An 18,751-nucleotide genomic window follows, 5' to 3' on the forward strand; every position below is an offset into this window, starting at 1 on the left:
GCCACAGTTTTACTTCATGAGGCGAAATGCACCGGCTGGCAGTGAGTCAAACTAAATTTGCCCCTCAGACACCCGTACAACATATCACGTCTGTGGAACAGGCAGTGGCACGCACATTGATATAAAAAGGCAAAGAAAAAAAACTGCCTTTAAGGAAGTGCGACGCAATAAATGTATCAGGTCCGTGACCGGGGTAGAAAGAAAACGCACACCGCCCTGCCGCGGTGGCTCAGTGGTTACGGCGCTCGGCTGCTGACCGGAAAGACGCGGGCTCCATCCCGGCCGCGGCGGCCGAATTTCGATGGACGCGAAATTCTAGACTCCCGTGTACTGTGCGATGTCAGTGCACGTTAAAGAATTCCAGGTGGTCGAAATTTCCGGAGCTCTTCACTACGGCGTCCCTCTTACTCTGAGTTGCTCTGGGACGTTAAACTGCAATAAACTAAACTAAACTAAAACGCACACCAAAACATGAGAAAATCCGCTCTTCTTTTTGGCAGCGTTTGCCGATCTTATGCTTTTCTGTGCATAATCAAAACATTTCAGGAAGTATAGCGCTCATTAAGTGCAGAGGACACGTTTTATTCGACAGAAAAGCTTCCGTAAACATGGAAGCGAACAGCCGCGCGTTTGTTTCAGCGGGCGCCGCAGGCTGCCGATTCACACTAATGGAGTGATTGTGCCGCCACCTATAGGTCGATCTCGCGGCCAATAGCCGGGCCAGCGCTTCAGTGCAACCATCGTGAGGTGGAAGGAGGGAGCGAGGGCGCTGGCCCACCTGTGCCGAAGTTGGCTGCGCGGTTCTAGTTGCGCTAGCGGCAAGCTGCATCGGACCAACCTGCTGTTGGTGACGTAACCGAGCCTAGCCGAGCTAAGCCGCAGCCATTTCCTAGTTTCGTTTTTGTCTCCGCAGTCCCCTTGGGTAGACTGCACTAGAAGACTCTTCTAGTGCACTCTACCTTGGGCGCGAAGCGTTGTGTCCTGTCTGAGCCTAAGCACTTGCACAAATGATGAGACAGTGGCGCTTTCTCTCCCGTCCTCTTCGCATGTCAGCCCGTCGACGGACGCGGCCAGCAGAAGGCGTCCGCGACATCGCGCCACACCCAAGTCACAGTGAAGCAGTGACTACAGCCTTCGCTGTTTCGGGGATTTCACGAGCTACGTGAATGATTTCCGTCAGAGTTGACTGCCGAGATGACGCACAAGAGCCTGGAGGGTGTGTGTGTGTGGGGGGGGGGGGGGGGGGGGGGGGAAGGGAGAGATCCTATTTCCGCGGGCCATTTTCGAACTTTCTTATCGCAAAGATAAGGGGCCAGTGAGGTGGCGGATTTATGGGTAAGTCTTGGAGGGGAGGACCCTTCTTGTCCAATGAATTTCTGGGGCTTTATATCGGAAAAAGTGAATTAAGTGTCGCATTGTTTTCCTACGAAAAATTTCTTAGTTTGGAGTGCCATTGAAGTTCCAATTGGATAGCGTTGAAGGAAAAGTAAGTTCATAGTATGATCTGATGACAGCTTGCAAGCTCATTGTTGCTAAATCACCTTGCTGGAATCCCGCTTTCAAAGGATACATAACGTTGTGTTCGTCAAAGAAGGAAATCTTGAGAGGAGATAAAATCAAGAAATGTCGTAATGGCACCTTCCGTCGACCTGATGGGCAAAGAAACTTTTTCAAGCATACTTAAACTCGTCCAATTGTCTAAGTCTTGTTACCCTGTTTGCGTTTGCAATCTTTTCGGGTTTTGAGCGTGCAAGTTTTTGGTGGTCGATGGAACTTTTTAAAATTTCATTCAGTGGCAAATTTGCCGCCCGCCCTGTCATAACCTCTTATGCGTGTTGTCTTCATGCTACGTTCTTTTTTGAAAAGACTGACTACTTGCAACAAGAAACAAACAAGCAAAAAAAACGAAGAAAACTGACTTGATCGCGGAAAAACCTGATGAAAACAACTCCTGATACCGTCAAAATCTTATCTTTTATTCACTTTGTCTGTGCACTCTGTAGTGTTTTTATTAATCCGATTAAACCCTGTTTATCCCTGAAAATGCAACTTCTAGAGAACACAAACAGACATAAGATAGTGAGTTCCTCGTTAATATATACGTATGTATGAAAGGGCATACAGAGCTTAGGTTTTGATGAACAAAACGGAGGAGGCCGCATGAGAATCAGCAGATATCCTGTGCAATTATATCGGAGGAATGTTCGCTCAGCTGGCGTAACGCTCGTTATTCATCACGTAGCTTAATTTCAACCCTGTAGTTCACCTGTATATTTTCAGTGTGTCAGAGTAGCACGTGTTTCACAAGTTAAATTTGAGCTTTGGTTCAAGATGTGATTTTGGAAGCAAGAGGTCAAAACAGAAACACGGTACTCACCAGGCATTTATTCGGCATCAGTTATCAAGCTCTATACCCGCTAAAGACGTCATGCTCCAGGGCTCTTCCCGTTTAAAATAGCCTCTTTAATGTTTAATAATTATTTTAGCAGTGTACAAGTTAAGCACGCCTCGAAAGCCACTTATGCATGTCACATGAAGTGCTGCGTAAAAGAGAAGTTAACGCGGCGAAATAATTCTAATAACTGAGACAAATCTCATTTGGTGCACATATTTGTTTTTAGGGACCTGTTTCAATGTTTGTGAGATATTGAGCAGAAAATAGCTGACCCTGCGCTCCTCCCAAGGGCGAGTGGTTGTAGTAGGTTGTACTTTGCTTCAAAACAAAGGACGCGAAAAAACCCAAATTACAGAAACGTTTGCAGAATGACCCGAGTAAATTACCGGAGATATATACTGGTGTCATCAGCATAAAGAATAAATTCAATTTGTGACGCTACATCAACCAGATAATTTTTATGAGCAAGGGCATCTGTGGCCATAGTGCACCATAGAAAAAGCTGTTTTGGTTTGCTCAAGGTGGGGTCAAAGACCCATTTACCAAGTATTTCATCCTGGTTCACGCGAGCACTAGACCAGGGGAAGCTTGTACCCATTGTATCACCGGTGGGTACCCGGCGGCACTGGGGATCGAACCCCGCACCTCCCGCATGCAAGGCGGATGCTCAAACGACTAGGCCACCGCTGCGGCTTTAAGACAACTGACAGACAGTACAGGCACAGACACCTTCAACGTATAACAGAATGATAAGCCGGATGAATATGAGGCGCAATAAATAAATGTGCCGTCTACAGGCCATCTTCACTGACCATCCGAAAAAAATTTCGTCTTGCACGTTTGCTTTCAGGAGGACTGCAAAACGAAAATTGGTAGAGGCTTAGCTTGGTTAAGCGTAGTGGATTGCGAAAGCAAGACTGCCTGGAGCTGCAGCACATTTTTTCAGCTTCACCTTATACACATCATGCGACATATCGTGGAGGATTCGCTGGGACAACTGCGACGAGCCGAGTTGGGGGGCCGGTTTTGAACAGCTGGCATGACCTCACGTAGAGCGCGCGCCTCCCCCACGGCAGCGGCGCGTGGAGGATTCGCTGGGACGATCGCGACGAGCCGAGTTGGAGGGGCTGCTTTTATAGAGCTGGGTTGACGTCACGTCCAGCGAGCGCCCCTCGCGGCAGCGGCACCCAGCTGCGGCATGGAGGATTCGCTGGGACGATCGCGACGATCCGAGTTGGGGCCCACTTTTCCACAGCTGGTATGACGTCACACATAGGTTACGCTAAAGATCAATGGTAAATTCTCCGGGACGACGGCCAAGAGCGGAAACCTCGAGCAGTAATGCTTTCGCAATAAAAATTGGTTAAACTAGGCAACCACCCTGATAAAGAATTGGCCTGAGCCGCCGGTTGTTGCTTCGCGCTGATGCTTCCTAGGCTATCGCTCCAACACGGCTCTCTTAGCTGCTCTTAGTTATATTTCAACGAACCTCCTCCGACGCGGCATTTCAGAAATATTAAAGGTCGCCCTCTGTCACAGAGGGCGACCCTAGCTAAGGCGGAAAACAGACCTCTGTATTTAGCCTCTCTGAACATAAGGGGTGCCTACGACATCGTGAGCAGAGGACTCCTGTGGAACATATTAAAAGATGAAGGTATCGGCCAAGTGGTGACTGAATTTCTGCAGGAAATCAACCGAGATAAAAATTGAGAGATCACTGCGGCGACCTGCACTGGGAGAACGCGAAAGCATGGACGCCTCCTAGGCACTCGTCGCCTCTCTTCATCTCTCTATCATTTTCTTTTTGTTTGTTACTTTAACTATGGAATTAGCGTAATTATCTGAAGCTTTAATTAAATATCTATTCATTAACTCTAATTATAGCTTCTTTTAACCCAATCAACCATTTTGGTTTTTCAAATTTGGCGCTGTGGTTCCTTTCCCGTCCACTTGCAATACTACCGTCCAGCCTATTAAGCCGTCCAATGGTTTTTTTCTGCTAATTCATTAACTAATTAATCTAAATCAGTCAAGCTTTTTGTTTGATTAATTATCAGTCATCAAATAGATAGCAATTCATTTCAAACTTTATTTTCACTTCTCTGCCTTTCTTGCACTATTTTATCGTCCACGGCTGCTTTTCTGCCCACTCACTATATCGACGTCTATGCTATTTCGACGTTTTTTCGATATTCTTGACTAAACAATTAACTAATTACCCTATCAACATACTTTTTTTGCACAGCATCCTCACATCCTCCTCTTTCGATTACATCCACTCGTTTGATGCCACCTCTAAAAGAACGTCATAACTCCTGCGGACATGTTTTGCAATGCCACGACCCCACCGACATAGCCTAAAAATGATTTCGCATTAGTAAAGTTGAAATCACGTGGGAAGGGATAAAAGTACGACAACTGTGGAGGTACACAAATGACTATGGCATGGCTGTTCTCTATCCCCTCTGCTGTTCACGCTTTGTGATAAATATGGAAAGAAGGCTACAAGGAAGTTATCTCGGTTAAGATATATCGTACAGATTAAGCGGGGATGTCGTTGTGCAACGGCTCCCGGGTTTAATGTATGCGGACGATATTGTACCGTTAGCAAATAGCCAGGAAGATTTGCAAACTCTGGTTAATTGTTGTGGAGACGAAGGAGACGCTCTAGGTTTCAGTTTTAGTGTAACTAAGTCAGGTGTTATGATTTTAAACGATACAACTGTTCAGGTGCTTACAATACAGGGCCAAGAAATACCCATAGCGGCCGAATACAAATATATCGGGATATAGTTAAAAGAAGGGCAAAATATATATGCGGACAACCACGAACCGTCTCTTAGGGCGAAAGGGCGAAGAGATGCCGGGATAATTATACATAGGGCATTTTGGGTGTACAAAAAATAGGAAGTGCGGAGAGGTATTTGGAAAGTAATAATGATGCTTGCGCTTACTATCGCAAATGCGGTTCTGTGCTTAAGGGCAGAAGTTCTGTCGTGATTAGAAGTTGGAAGCGGTTGGAAGATTAGCATTAGGTGCTCACGGCAGAACAACAAACGAGGCAGTACAGGGGGATATGGGGTGGGCATCGTTCGAAGCACGGGAAGCTCAGAATAAAATATTGCCGCCAGGTGTCCCCGGGCGGCGCCGAAAGGACGAAGAAGAGTGGAACTCGCGTGCTCTCGGAGCTGAGACTCTGCTTCTCTGTTTGCGGCCTGTGCCTAGCCTGTGTGATTAAGGACCCATCTGTGATATTTGTGGTGGAGGTGCTGGGTATCAATCCCCGTACCTCTCGCAGCGGCACAGGTGACAGTGATGTCGAAGATTGGCTGGCGTCCTACGAGCGGGTAAGTGCACACAACCGCTGGGACGATAACATGAAGCTTAACAACGTAATTTTCTACCTCGCTGACGTCGCCAACCTCTGGTTCCGCAACCATGAAGCGGACATAACCACCTGGTCGGCTTTCAAAACGAGCTTTGCTGAGGTATTTGGCCGTCCTGATGTGCGCAAGCTTCGCGCTGAACAGCGCTTGCGTGAGCGGGCGCAGCAGCCAGGTGAGACGTTCACCAGCTACGTGGAAGACGTAGTAGACCTGTGCAAGCGTGTCAATTCTGAGATGACTGAAGCCGATAAGATCCGGCACATTATGAAAGGCATCGACGAGGACGCCTTTCAAATGCTACTTGCCAGGCAGCCGGACACCGTTGCCTCCGTCATCAGCTTGTGCCAGAGCTACGAGGAGCTCCGCAAGCAACGCGTCCTCGCTCGTCGCTCTGTGCGGCAGGCCGAGGTACTATCGGCGGATGCCGTGGTCGCTGAAGAGCCCCAGTTCATGCAGGAGGTGAAGCGGTTTATCCGTGAAGAAGTTGAAAGAACGCTTGAAACGCGGTGAAAGAACGCTTGAGGAAATTGGACAATGACTGGCGGGAAGCTAAGGTATTTAAATACTGATACAGAAAGAGTGTTGACTCACACTGGCGGAAAAGAACTAGGAAACAACCAGTAAGTATGCCGGACACCAGGATGGAGAAAGAAAGAGCATTAAACGACAGATTAAGAACGCGGAAGGTAAAAATTTGATTAGATAAATGGAAAAGAAGCGTGGTGTAGATCTATATCGATACTGGAAAAGGCAGATCAGGATGGAATTGTTCTATGATAAATCAAGAGGCAGTTAGGAGGCAGAGGAAGCTAGATAAGGGTGTCTTAGAACGTGCAGCCACAAAAAAAGTGCGGCGCTTTGTTGACCTAAAATGCGGTGAGACGAAAGCCTGAAGCGCGGTGTGACTGTTTGTGTCGCTGGTGTGTGGCAGTCGGCTCGGAACAGTGAAGTAAATAATAAACTGCACTTGGTAAAACCCGTCTTACGTGAATTTAAGTCGTGTGTGCATCAGGAACGTTTCAAAGAAGCGATCCTACGCCGTCTCTGAATAGGCCACGCGCACCTTACGCAAACTTCCTGCTAACCAAACAAGACAAATCTGTTTGCGAAGAATGCGGAGACGAACTTACGGTTAACCAAATTTTAATCTGTTGTGTTAAGCTTGAAAAACTAAGAAAAAGGTAATTTAGTCAATTTTATAATCAATGCATTCCTTTTCATCCAGCACTGCCCTTAGATAATTATGCCATTGTTAACATACCTTCTATATTTAGCTTTTTAGAAGAAGCAGGCGTGCTAGAAAAACTAAATATTGAACCACTGGCTCGCTTTATTGCATGATACACCTCAGTCACTTTCTCATTTCTGAGAAGAAGGCGGAGGTTTTTATTTGATTGGTTGGGATCCTCGACATCCTTGCCCAGCCAAGGATGGCCGCTGAGGCTGCCTGACCTTTTTTTTTAAAGCTTTTAGCATTAGCCATTCTTAAATCTCGTTCCGCCTGTAATTACTAGGTAGTTAAACTTTTTAGGCCCTTTTGCACCGCTGATCACGGTGCATCTTTTTATTAAATCCCACAGAAAACATTTCCTATACCTTGTGTTTCGCGTATGATGGCCTTAGATGCCCATGTGCCATTAAACCCAACACAACACAACACACTTCATATTCAAATGTCGTGGTATCACTCCGGATGTCGATACAGGCGATGGTACGTCGAGTTACGTGACAGGATGCTTGATGTGGCTGTGAGGGTAGAGAAGCGGCGAAGGACGCCTCTCAGTCGTGTCAGCTGCCGTTTAAAGGGATACCTAGGACAAGTCTTCCAAATTTTTCTTGTTAGTAAAATCCGATAGTTCGTCATTTTGTGGATTCGTCGCCGCTTGTCTGGCCGCGAAAGGTGCAATTATAGCTAAGAGATTTGAATTCGAAGTTGAAATCATTTTCCCTCCGCTCCGATTCAAACTAGAGATTGCCTGATAAAGAAATAAGAGAAGTGTGACTTAAAGCGCGAAACGGGAACTCCGTGATTGCTTGAATCGAGCGCTGCGCTGCCGCCTAGGAGCATGCAACCGAAATGAAAACTACTGCCGGCCGGACGTTGAAGGCCTCTGTCAGTCGTCATCACTTCGTTTGCGTTTGCACCAATGTTACGATGAACCCCGTTCCCGATTACGATAGCGAAGTTCTTGCAAATAACTGCGGCATACACTTCAGCCACCTCAACCCCACACAGCGTGCGATCCTTTTGAGGACTGAGGCGACGGGCCTGCCGAGGAAGTCTGAGCGCCGATGAGTCGGCAGCGTCACTGCCACTGCCGAGCCACCGTCACGACTGATTTGTAATGACTGGTACGTGCGGGTATATTCAAATTCTTTAATAATAGTCTTCGCAGAGCTGGTTATGCAGCCCAGCGCCTTGGTCCGTTGACAAAGGCAACACTCCGAGCGTCCGTGGAACATTAGCTATCCACAGCTCCTTTTCCTTGTCGCAGGTGCGTGCCTTTGCACGAACTTTGTCTGAGGAGCACTTGAAGAGGCACTTGGAGGTCCTCTGTTGCTGAGGCCTTGTAAATCAAGGCGCGTCAAAAACGGAACAACGTGGGAGCGCGAAGCGCAGAGCCGCTAGGCATCCCAAAACGTACCGAAACTCAGCTGGCCGCCTTTTGCGCCACCAATTACAGGTTTTCGTGGACTTCCAACATGTAGGCCCTTTTTTTCCGTCTTCCTCGCGTGATAAATATGCACTAGGGGTTTGAAAACAAAACTTATATATTTCAATATCGATCAAGCGCGTAACCTTCATGCACGCTTTTCAGCCTCAGAGATCCCTGGCACGTTTTCTCCTATTTCTTCACCGAGCTACTTGCTAGACTGGCCTGTGGCGGCGAAGACTGTATCTTAGTTCTTGCTCCTTTGAACCTTACAAGAGCTTTGTTTTTAGTAAGAGAGGTAATTTTGTGGTTAGGAGCTGGTATTCTATCGATACAAGCCAAGTTGAATTTGTCCTCAGCACCTCTAGATCGACGCCGTGCCTTCGACGAGATGGTGGTTGCAACAATAATTGCACGAAAAAATGTTGCCGTGGAAGGAGGAGGGTGCAGCGACAGGCGAGAAATCCGCAACCGGGGGATGATTACCGTGTAAGGAAGAAGGTATGGTGAGTGTGAGAAGGCGCAGCCAGTACGCGGTTGCCTTGAGAACCAACCCGAGGGTAGTTACCATAGAAGCAGGAGGAGGGTTACCTTGGACGGAGGAGTGTACGGTGAGAGGGGAAGGTACGACGGCAGTGTAAGAAGGCGTACCCCGCTAACCATCCCGAACGTGGTTAACGTGTAAGGAGGAGGAACGGTATGGCGAGAGCGGAGTCATTTAGCATGGTCCATTTTTGGAAGCTGCTGCGCGACGAGCCGCGCGAGGAGAGGATCATTGGCGGCGCTGCGCTTCTAGAGCGGCGAATTGGAAAGAAGACTTGGACGAAAAACAACCCTTTTTGGAGAAATTAAAACGATAGCCCTAGAAATATACAGTTGTGAGGTTGCTCTCATATTCTCTACCACAACATTTCCTAAAGTACAAATACCTTAACAGCTGTCGCAGAATCTCGCGTTAACCAGTCGTAACCATTCTGTCAATTTTTTTTTTACCTTCCTCTTGACACCCCTAATAAAAGGTTAATAAAATGGAAGCTGCTGGGCAATGCGAGCGCTGTTTTTTGTCAATTTGTTTCTCCGGCTTGCCACAGAGGATCTCACGAAGTACCTGCAACCGCTCGCGGGTTGGGGGAGGGAGGGGGGACGTATTGCGACTGCCACAGCATCACTTAGGCGGCGAGTGACGAGCGACATCGTGCTCATGAAGGTTTGTCCAGCTAGCCCAGTAGCCTGAGATTCACATCTTTCTGTTTTTGCCCCCAACAGCGTCCCTTCATCTTAATGCGATGCGTTGGGGCTTCCGTTCAGCAGAAAACATCCAGCGTCGTCTGCTCGCGGCGTACTATGGTATGGTTAGAAAGGAGGATAAATCGACGCTGTCTACGTACCACGAGCGTACGCTAAACGCAAGCATTTTGTGGGACCAACGCCATTAATGAACTTCGCAATTTTAGTTGACCGTATGCAAAACGAGAAGCAACGATAAACTCATCCTAGTGGCCCAATCTGGTCGTTAAAACTGGAAGCATTTGTGTCAACAAACCGACGCTCCTTTTTAGGTCTAGAAGCGGCAGAGTAAAAAAATACAGCAAATTTATTGCTCATAAGCTTTGTTACAGGCGAAACTTCATGAAAAGTCCGAAAACGGCACTAGCAACAACAAAATCAGTCCGAGCCTAGAGGTCTTGCTACGAAGGGCGCCGCCATTTTGGAAACGATGTTTTAGAGCAGAGTCGCGCACACTGAACTACGAAAATAGCATATATAACGCTACCGTACATGAAGGCTTCATCTGAAGTAGTGCTCTGCGCAGGTGCAATTTAAGGAATGCTATCCCATACATCCGCATGCTTATACTGTCACCAGACCCCGCAGCGTCAGAAGGACTCTTCGCAGTTTTGCTAGTGCTGCGAGGAACTGCTGGGATGGTGTGTAGTGGGTGACCTAGATTACGCGACCTCGTGGCGTCATCATAACCCCCCCCCCTCCCCTTCGTTGTGAGCATACTGACCACCGTTGCAGGTGCTATTCAATTAATGATTGGACGTGAGAGGTTGCGTGGAATGGCAACTTGGGTTACAAAAGCCTCATCCGTGGCAGCGCCCGCCACCGCAGGGCAGTGGCGCATCCCTTAACCGCTGCAGCATGGCGACGGGAGTGATGTCACGGCTCCCAGGGGTCTAAGAATGTAAAGTCAGGAAAGACGGGTTCCATATGCGTGGGCATTAACCCATTAACGCTGTCATGTCGCCTATAATTTTTCTTACCATCCTTGTCTTCTTTTTCCATTGGCTACCCTTCTTGCTTTGTTGTTTCTTTCCCCCTTTTTTTTCTCCTGGTAGCGATTTATTTATCTCTTCCTTCAATGTCTCAGTCGGCAACACCGTTACTTAATTTTTCGCCCCCTACTTCTTCCCTTCTTTCTCCCATCGGCGCCCTTACATTCGTTATTGGTGCGCGAGCATCAGAAGGGAGATGCGCGGCAGAGTAAAGTTCCTAGAAGAGAAGCCCTGCCCACCAGATTTTAAGAAAACTGCCCACCGTGTCAGATCGTAAGTAACTTAATGATTGGAGGTAAGAAGTTGCCCGGGAAAGGCAACCGATGTCGCACTAGCCTCATCGCTGGCACCGGTTGCCATCGCAGGGAGTGGCGTATCTCTTGACCGCTGCACCACTGCGCCAGGAGTGGTATAACGACTCCCAGGGATCTTTGAATGTAAAGCAGAGAATTATCCATGACGCCACGCTAAAAGAAGATGACGAGAACGAAGGTGCCTGGAACGAAAAATTAAAAAGAAATTGGTGTTTGGTAGTGGGCCTGGTTCGTGACAGCGAGCACTCACACATATCCGCCGTACCACCCAAGCAAGCGCCATTGAGTTTTTTTTATTATATATCCTCTGGGTACTTAGATCGGTGGCCTTGAATGGACTTCAACCTCGCGACGGCTCGAGGTGGCCTCTGTATAATAGCGGGCGTTGTAGAAAAATGGAGCAGTATCTTAAGCTCCGTCTTAAGGGTATGACGCGATAGCCTTAAGTGGTTAATATCCATATATCCGGAATTGGTCACTATCGACTTTGTATTCATATACGGCTGGGAGTCTTCATACGACTTCTGCCGCAGTGGTGCAGAGGTTAAGCGATGTTACTGCCATGGCAGGTGCGGCCATCGGCGGCGCTTCTGCGACTCAGGCTGCTCCTCCTCTGCAACTTCTCGCAAGCAATCATGAACTGCCACCTGTCACGGTGGTCAGTGGCTTAGCATCCAGTAGGCAAGTTGTCATGACACCGCTAAGTGACATGAACTAGGTTGCTTGTCCGGGGTTTTTCGCTCACAATGCCGACGACGCTGCATTGCCTGCACAATGGGAGCCTTAACGCTGTCGAGTTAAAAAACGGGAGACGATTACGTTACTTCCTAATGCGAAATTTGAGCGCAGCTCATCAGCTGTTTCAGCTTTTTGATAGATTGAGGCAAGTAATTCGAGCAAGAGATGTACGTAAAATTTCAGATAACTTGCTATATTTCACACATATTCCTTCTTCAAGAAACACTCCACAAACAGTTCTTGATTGTCATGAAGGAAGATTTGTGGACGGAGAAATAGATGGATATATGCTCGACTTGCTGCACGAATGCATCGTTCTCAAAGAAGAGGTCTGCGCAAGTGTTTCGCGAGGTTGTCACAGCTGTGGGAGCCGTTACGAGCGAGAGGAACTGGATGTTCTCCAGCATAAGTGGTAAGAAATTCCTGTTTGTCTTTATATACCTACATTAAAGACCACACACTCTGCTACCCTGGCAGGTGGCAGCGTTTCTTGCACAACATTATCAATGTCAAAACATGCGGCGCACATCTGTCACTACCGCCACGTGGCTTGAAGTATGATTGAGGTGTCCACTGTTTCAAGAGGGCAGTTATGCGCCTTCCCTCTGCTTCAGGTGTCCACCGAGATGTGTGACAAATACTGCGCTTTTCCTTTCCTCACAAACCAATTTAAAAATTTTACCCGTCGCTTTCCAAGCCCCCGCTCTATTGGTTTCGCTGCTGTGGGAGACAGATACTGCACACTTCCGTTCCTTAAAAAAAATACCGAAGAAACTTTGGAAATTCTAAGGTGTGCTTGGCGGAAGCCTTGTGGTCAACCCACTGCCGCTTCTCCGAATCGCTTGGCGCAGAATCACTGGGCCGCTTCAGAGCCATGCGTCTCACTCACTGGACTGCAACATGACGTCTGGCTAAGGAGCGGCGGTGTAGCTGCCACCGCCGACACGCGCGTTCTCGTTCTACCGCTGCTGTGTGACGTCACGGTGGGTATGCACAGCTGCGCCCCCGCTGTCACGCCGGTTGCTAAGGAGAGTAGGAGCTTGCCCTTTTACTTTCTCCTTTCCAAGCTCCCGCTCCATTGCTTTCCCAGATTAAAGGGTGTCCACTGCTGGTTACAACGAACAACGGCGACGGCGACGCCGCGAACCGCAGAAACGGGCGCCTAAGAGCTTCGCTCTAAAAGGCAAAGACATTGGATACATTCTGAAATGCTACCCCGATAAAAACATGCTACTAGAAGTAGCATGTTTGGCCTCGTTATTTGGTTCCTTGAACCAGATATCGAGGGCAAGTAGCGGTTTGGTGAAACACTGACTAGTGCAGTTTGTACTTTTGGACGCAGGACAGCTGACAAGAGTTTTGAGACGTACCAAGCTCAGTACCGTCCTTAGCATCATGGGACGATCACCATGCGATAGCTGCAGGTAGTTTTCTCACTTTCAGTAGCTGTCGCCTGTAGCCCGAGGCTTTTTCAACAGCCGAAAAAATTTCGGCGCTAAAGTAAAGTTTTCAGATGTTCTTGCAAAATCAGCCTTTTGTAGCGTCTGATTGCATTCTGTCCACATTACAATGGGAAATACAACTCCGGGTGCACGTGCTCGATCTGTTAGAAGACAAAAGGAAAGAGGCACAAAACGATCGCACACGCTATGATTATGGCTTCCTTAGGCCGGGAATTTCACGGGGCTTCGTGGCTCTGACCTCAGCGACGCCGGCACTAAAATCACAGTGCAAGACGCCTCTGCCACACAGCACGGAGCGCTTCTCCACGGAGCGTTCAAGAGCGTCTGTAGACCTGCAGGAGAGCCAAAGCCATCGCAGAATCAACGCGCCATGTCTCTGCCGCTGTGTCCTTGATCAACGACCCTCCAGAACTGCATGACCTCCCTGATGAGTCCAAGACGACCCGGTAACTTGCTTTGCGTAAGTTTCGGGATGCCTACGGAGTTCGACCTGTTTAATTGGTGGTGCTAAATAAACCATCCGCAGTAGCGTCCAGTAGCGCCGGTACTGTTTGCCGATGGACACGCCAGGGGCTGAAGACATTGCGATGGATGTCGGAGGTTCGGAGCTCAAGAAGAAGAAGGCGCTAAATCAGAACAAGGATGACGTATTAGATGTAGTTCAAGCCTTCCAGCACCTTCAGATAACGGAAACGGTTAAGCAGCACGCAGGCATGGGATGCCTACGCAGACATGTTTCAGCAACGGAAACAGGCTGTGTTTTAGACCCGGTTGGTTCTGGTAAAGCTAAAGGAATGCCTTGGAAAATGTCGCGGAATCAGAGGCTGCTGTGCAAACAGCGACGAGGGGAGCCAAGCGGGCATTGTCAGCAGACACGGTTCTGGTCCGCATTAAGGTCAAAAAGGTAGCTCAGAAGGAAGCAATCCTTAGCAGGAGGCCATTCTCTTGCTGGCCCATAAAAAAAGCTGCAGTCGGGACGCCTGAGAACCAAGGAGGTGCCCCGGAGCAAGCAATCCACTTTCAGTGACCGGAAAAGTCGAAAGGAAAGAGGTCCTGTTGGCCAACCAGCTACCCTGAAAGACCTTGTGGACTTAAAAAGTGAACGGTAGTCATCCCCTGTGCCTCACCGGGATCAAGTTTGTGCTTTTCATTAGGTGTGATAAAAATTTTTTATGCTTTTATTGGATAACAGATACAGTTTCCAGAAACAAATGTCATAAACGGAGTTGTGAATTTTCAAAATGTATAATTATTTTCCGTGCAAAATAGGAATAAATATTCAACATGGAGCGTTGCTTCCCTAAGTCAGAAAGGGAAAACTTTATTTGGCGTACCAAGTCGAGGCCTCGAGTGTAAGTAGGTGGGCTGGGGCTACTGCTGGGCGTTTGTGGTCACCCAACACGAAAGGGATGAGGGCCGCCAGAAGCGTCCATAGCGTATGGCGTAGTGCTGTGGAAATAGTGGCCAATATCTTCCTGGATTAGGGTACTGGAGTGCAGGACAGAAATTTGCGCGGAAGGTAGCGCCGTGAGTGAGTGGTGCGTGGATAAAATTAACATGCCGTGCTAGCAAGCGCGAACAAAGACGTGGACAAACACGGTGATACGTAAAGCACCGAAACGCGGTGAAAGAAGCAGAGTAGGCTGTTCGGCTAAGAAAAGCGACGGATGAAGTCGGCTGCTCATGCCGGGAGACTACGCGCGCTGCTTTGCTCGAAAAGAAACGGCGGAAGACCAGGACATGTTCAGCAGCCAAAGGCCGTGTGCAGTAGGTGCTTGCGGTTTTAGGAGCAGCTCCAGAATGAACTACGTTTTCCCTGCATGTAATGTATAGTTGCATTGAGATAAGAAGCCTTTTTATTTTGTGGTTTGCCTCAATCAGATTCCTATAGCCCGTACCGGGAATCGAATGCGCAGCCTCTTGCTCAGAAGGTGAAGACCATGGCCCCTCAGTAGCCGCCACACACTTTTTTAAGAATTTTAAAAGTCAACAAGTGAACGCGAGAGGCTGCAGAACAGAGGGTCGCCCCCTTTTACTGTGGAGCTAGCGCTGTTCTATTTTATTCAGTCTTTTGTATTCCGTTGTTTCCGCATGGCCGATTCTTATCGTTGAGTGTAACTATCGAAGCAAAGCGAGGACGATATAGGAGAACATAAAGCTTGGCGCCTATGTCTCCGCTTTTTTGTTTTATACGCTTGGGCTCTCGTGTGAATAAATAGACACGAAAGGTATCCACTCTGGTCATGCAGGGAACCCACTGCAGCAGTTTATCACTTGGTCACTACGTCAGAAGCACATGCTCTTCAGTGAACAAGTCCTCTTTTTCTTGTCTGCCTTTCTTGTAAACGTGTCGTTTTTTTTTGCGCTAATGTTTGTATCTAGAACTCCTAGCGCTCCCTGGTTGTTTTGTTGATACGGCATATAATAATGCATGAGGCAGACTGGGGATGTTGTTGAAAAAAGTTTTTTCGGCGGTTGGTGTCATGCCAAGTTTTTGCTAATGTGACAAGAACTACATTTTAACAAGATTAATACTTCTAAATGCAGTTACAGCCGCGACAATTCGCATTACCTTTTCTGTAAAGCGCTTCTCAGCTTCGGTCCTCGCGTTCTATTCGCTAGACAAGGACTCCTAAAGAGTTACGTAAGGTCTACGAAAACATCACGTTAGAAGCGTGGACTTGTTTATTACAGTAGACAGAATTCTCTTTCAAGCCACTTCTGCCGTATGCGAGTTTCAAGTAGAAATCTGGTACGATGCTAACTATCTTTTTCTAAGTATAATTTTCTGGCCACACGCTGTTAATAAGCAAGACAATTAGGTTACTTGAAGTTGCCAGATAGTGATGCCCAAGGCGATTTTAGACAACTGTGCAGCGTGAAATTCATTTTTCCGCCGGACAACTGCGCGATTGGGTTTCTTGCTTGCATTGACTAATGCCGGCCAAAACATAACGACTGCCTCGACCTGTTTTAGCATTGCCATCCTCAGGCTCACTGCTTCCGCGGAGAAAGGAGAGACAAGTACGAAGACAAGTAGGATCTGGAAGCCCTCCAAGTAGAAACCAATATATGGCTGCAAAACTTATCCACATGGCTCCGCACTAACGAACTGCAGTTAATCACTAAAAACACTAAGTACTTTATATTCCGCGCACGTAACAAGTGCATGAAACAAGAAATACTGATTCAATTTAGTGATGAATCTATTGAACGTGCAATATCTCATAAATTTCTTGGCGTCATATTTCACGAACATCTCGACTGGTCCCCTCACATTGAAAAAGTTCGCACAGGTATCTCTAGGTCCATTGGTATCATGTATAAATTAAAGGACCTTTTGCCTATGTGGCTAAAGAAACAGCTATACTACACACTGGTAAATTCGCGTTTCCACTATTGTCTTCTTGTTTGGGCACAGCACCTAAAACAAGCATAGAAAACATATACTTATTACAAAAGAAATTTCTGCGACTAATGGATAATGCACCATACCTTAGCCACACTGCCCCATTGTTTAGGAAACACCAATTGCTTACACTGTGGAATGTTATAAACAAAAAGATAGCGTTAGCCACTTACAAACAAATGCATTCTGATCCTCCCTCTTTTGTCATAAGTATTTCATGAAACCACACAGCTACAACATACGGCACATAATTTATAATAAGGAAAAAATACGTACGAACTACGGCGCCCAGAAACTTAGCTACAGAATTTCCAGTTTTTTAAACGATCGTCATCCTGCTGTAAACATTATTCAAGAAAGCAAATCATTGAAAGCTTTCAAAAATTGCATCACCATGTATCTGTTGTCACTCCAGGCATAACCACTCTTTTCTTTTTTTTTTATTCTGTTGTCTCTCATAGTTTTTCTCCAACTGTAGATAAAGGTTCAAGATTAAATTACTGCAGTTCACTGATAACCAATCCTTTCTGTATTTCCATTTCGTTTTTGTGTCTATTTTATGCGCTGAATGTCTTGTGCTCTCGAATGGGAGCAAGAAGGGCGTGGACTCTTTGTCAGGCATCCTTTTGACTTTTAGTCTGCGCCCTAGGCAACTGTACCTTTGAGTTGTCTGAATAAACACTTTGACTCTGACTTTGAAGAAGCGCACAACGTCCCCTTTCTTGTCGAATCAGAAGATTCAAGCACTGTCAGCCAGTGTTCTGATTCGGTTTGCCGTTTAAAGCTGACGCTTATTACTGCGCGAGTGGCGCGCAATTGCACCAAACGCAACTTCGAAACAACGGAACAGAAATGCCGCATATGGCAGGCTACATTCACATTTAAAAAACGAGCAGACAAAGATATTCTTCGAATGGTGCACATTTTCGTCTTACCAGGGAGACACTAAGTTCTAGTTATTTACTGGTGTGACCCTCAATCATTTGCATAGCCTTTAACAGCCACAAATATGAATATACAGGTATATCAAACTCGGGTTTTGCGCAGAAAAGGATGGGATGTGAGAAAGATTATAATGTGAAAAACTATTTCACCAAATGGCAGAACCAGCATGTCTGGTGGCCATCATGCAGAGCAGAGCTAACTTACATGACATATTTGAAGATAGTGAGCCTTATAATTGAAAGAGGCGTTAGGAGATAACTTTTCGCTCTCAACAGGATTCACGTTTTGCTCACTCTAAGGGTTGCTTGATGTTAATTTCCCCACTGAAATATAATAGAAACCGCATCCTCAGACAAAACCGTTCATTCTGTAAAGCTTCATCGTACTTACGTCTGCTTTTCCAAAGAGCGCACTTGCGTGGCGGATTTGAAGCTTACCAGTACCGATACGGCTTGCTCGCCAAGATTCCTCCCGCTCACAAATTGCTGTAAAGACATAAATAATGCATTCCACTGGTCGTGTCGAAGCAACACGCTGCGTGGTTCCGACTGCCGGCATTGACGGCGACCGCGGCTGCTTCGACTTCGCTATGCCCCGCCGCGGCCAAGCTCCTGCTCAATAGGAAAACGTCAATAAACAGAAGTATTCAGGTTGATAGTAGGTAAAGCTTTTGTAAAATAAAAAAATACGTCTAATACTGTTTTGCTTTTGCGCACTGGTAATTTCGGACTTTGTGATGTCTGCGACACGAGCATGGATATTGGCATGGATGCGAATAGTGCCATGAATTTTTTTTTTGTCCGCAGCTTTGAATGATGTGTTTGGAGGGTCTGGAGCGCGGTTAGGTCTATTTGCGGAAATCTGTGAGTCAGCTTAAAGCTTTGAAACTGCTGAGAGAAATTCAACGCAATGCATTTTCTTGTTCCGTGCATCGCAAGTAATTTTGGCTGCAGCCATCCTGCAGCATCTCTGATTCGGCAAACTCATAAGAATGTGAGAATTTTTTTTTTCAAAATTAGGAAGCGGCGCCACGTGAAAGAATCTGTTTTAGTTTTTTTTTTAACAATGCAGTGCTTTTCATTCTCTTGTAATCCTGTGGCCAGGCGCAGGTTACGTTCACAACAGCATCAGTAAAATATGTACTTCCGTCTCTATCTAAATTACAGGC

Source organism: Amblyomma mixtum, chromosome 3 (assembly GCF_055824585.1).
Source record: "Amblyomma mixtum isolate Tamu chromosome 3, ASM5582458v1, whole genome shotgun sequence".
Lineage (NCBI taxonomy): Eukaryota > Metazoa > Arthropoda > Arachnida > Ixodida > Ixodidae > Amblyomma > Amblyomma mixtum.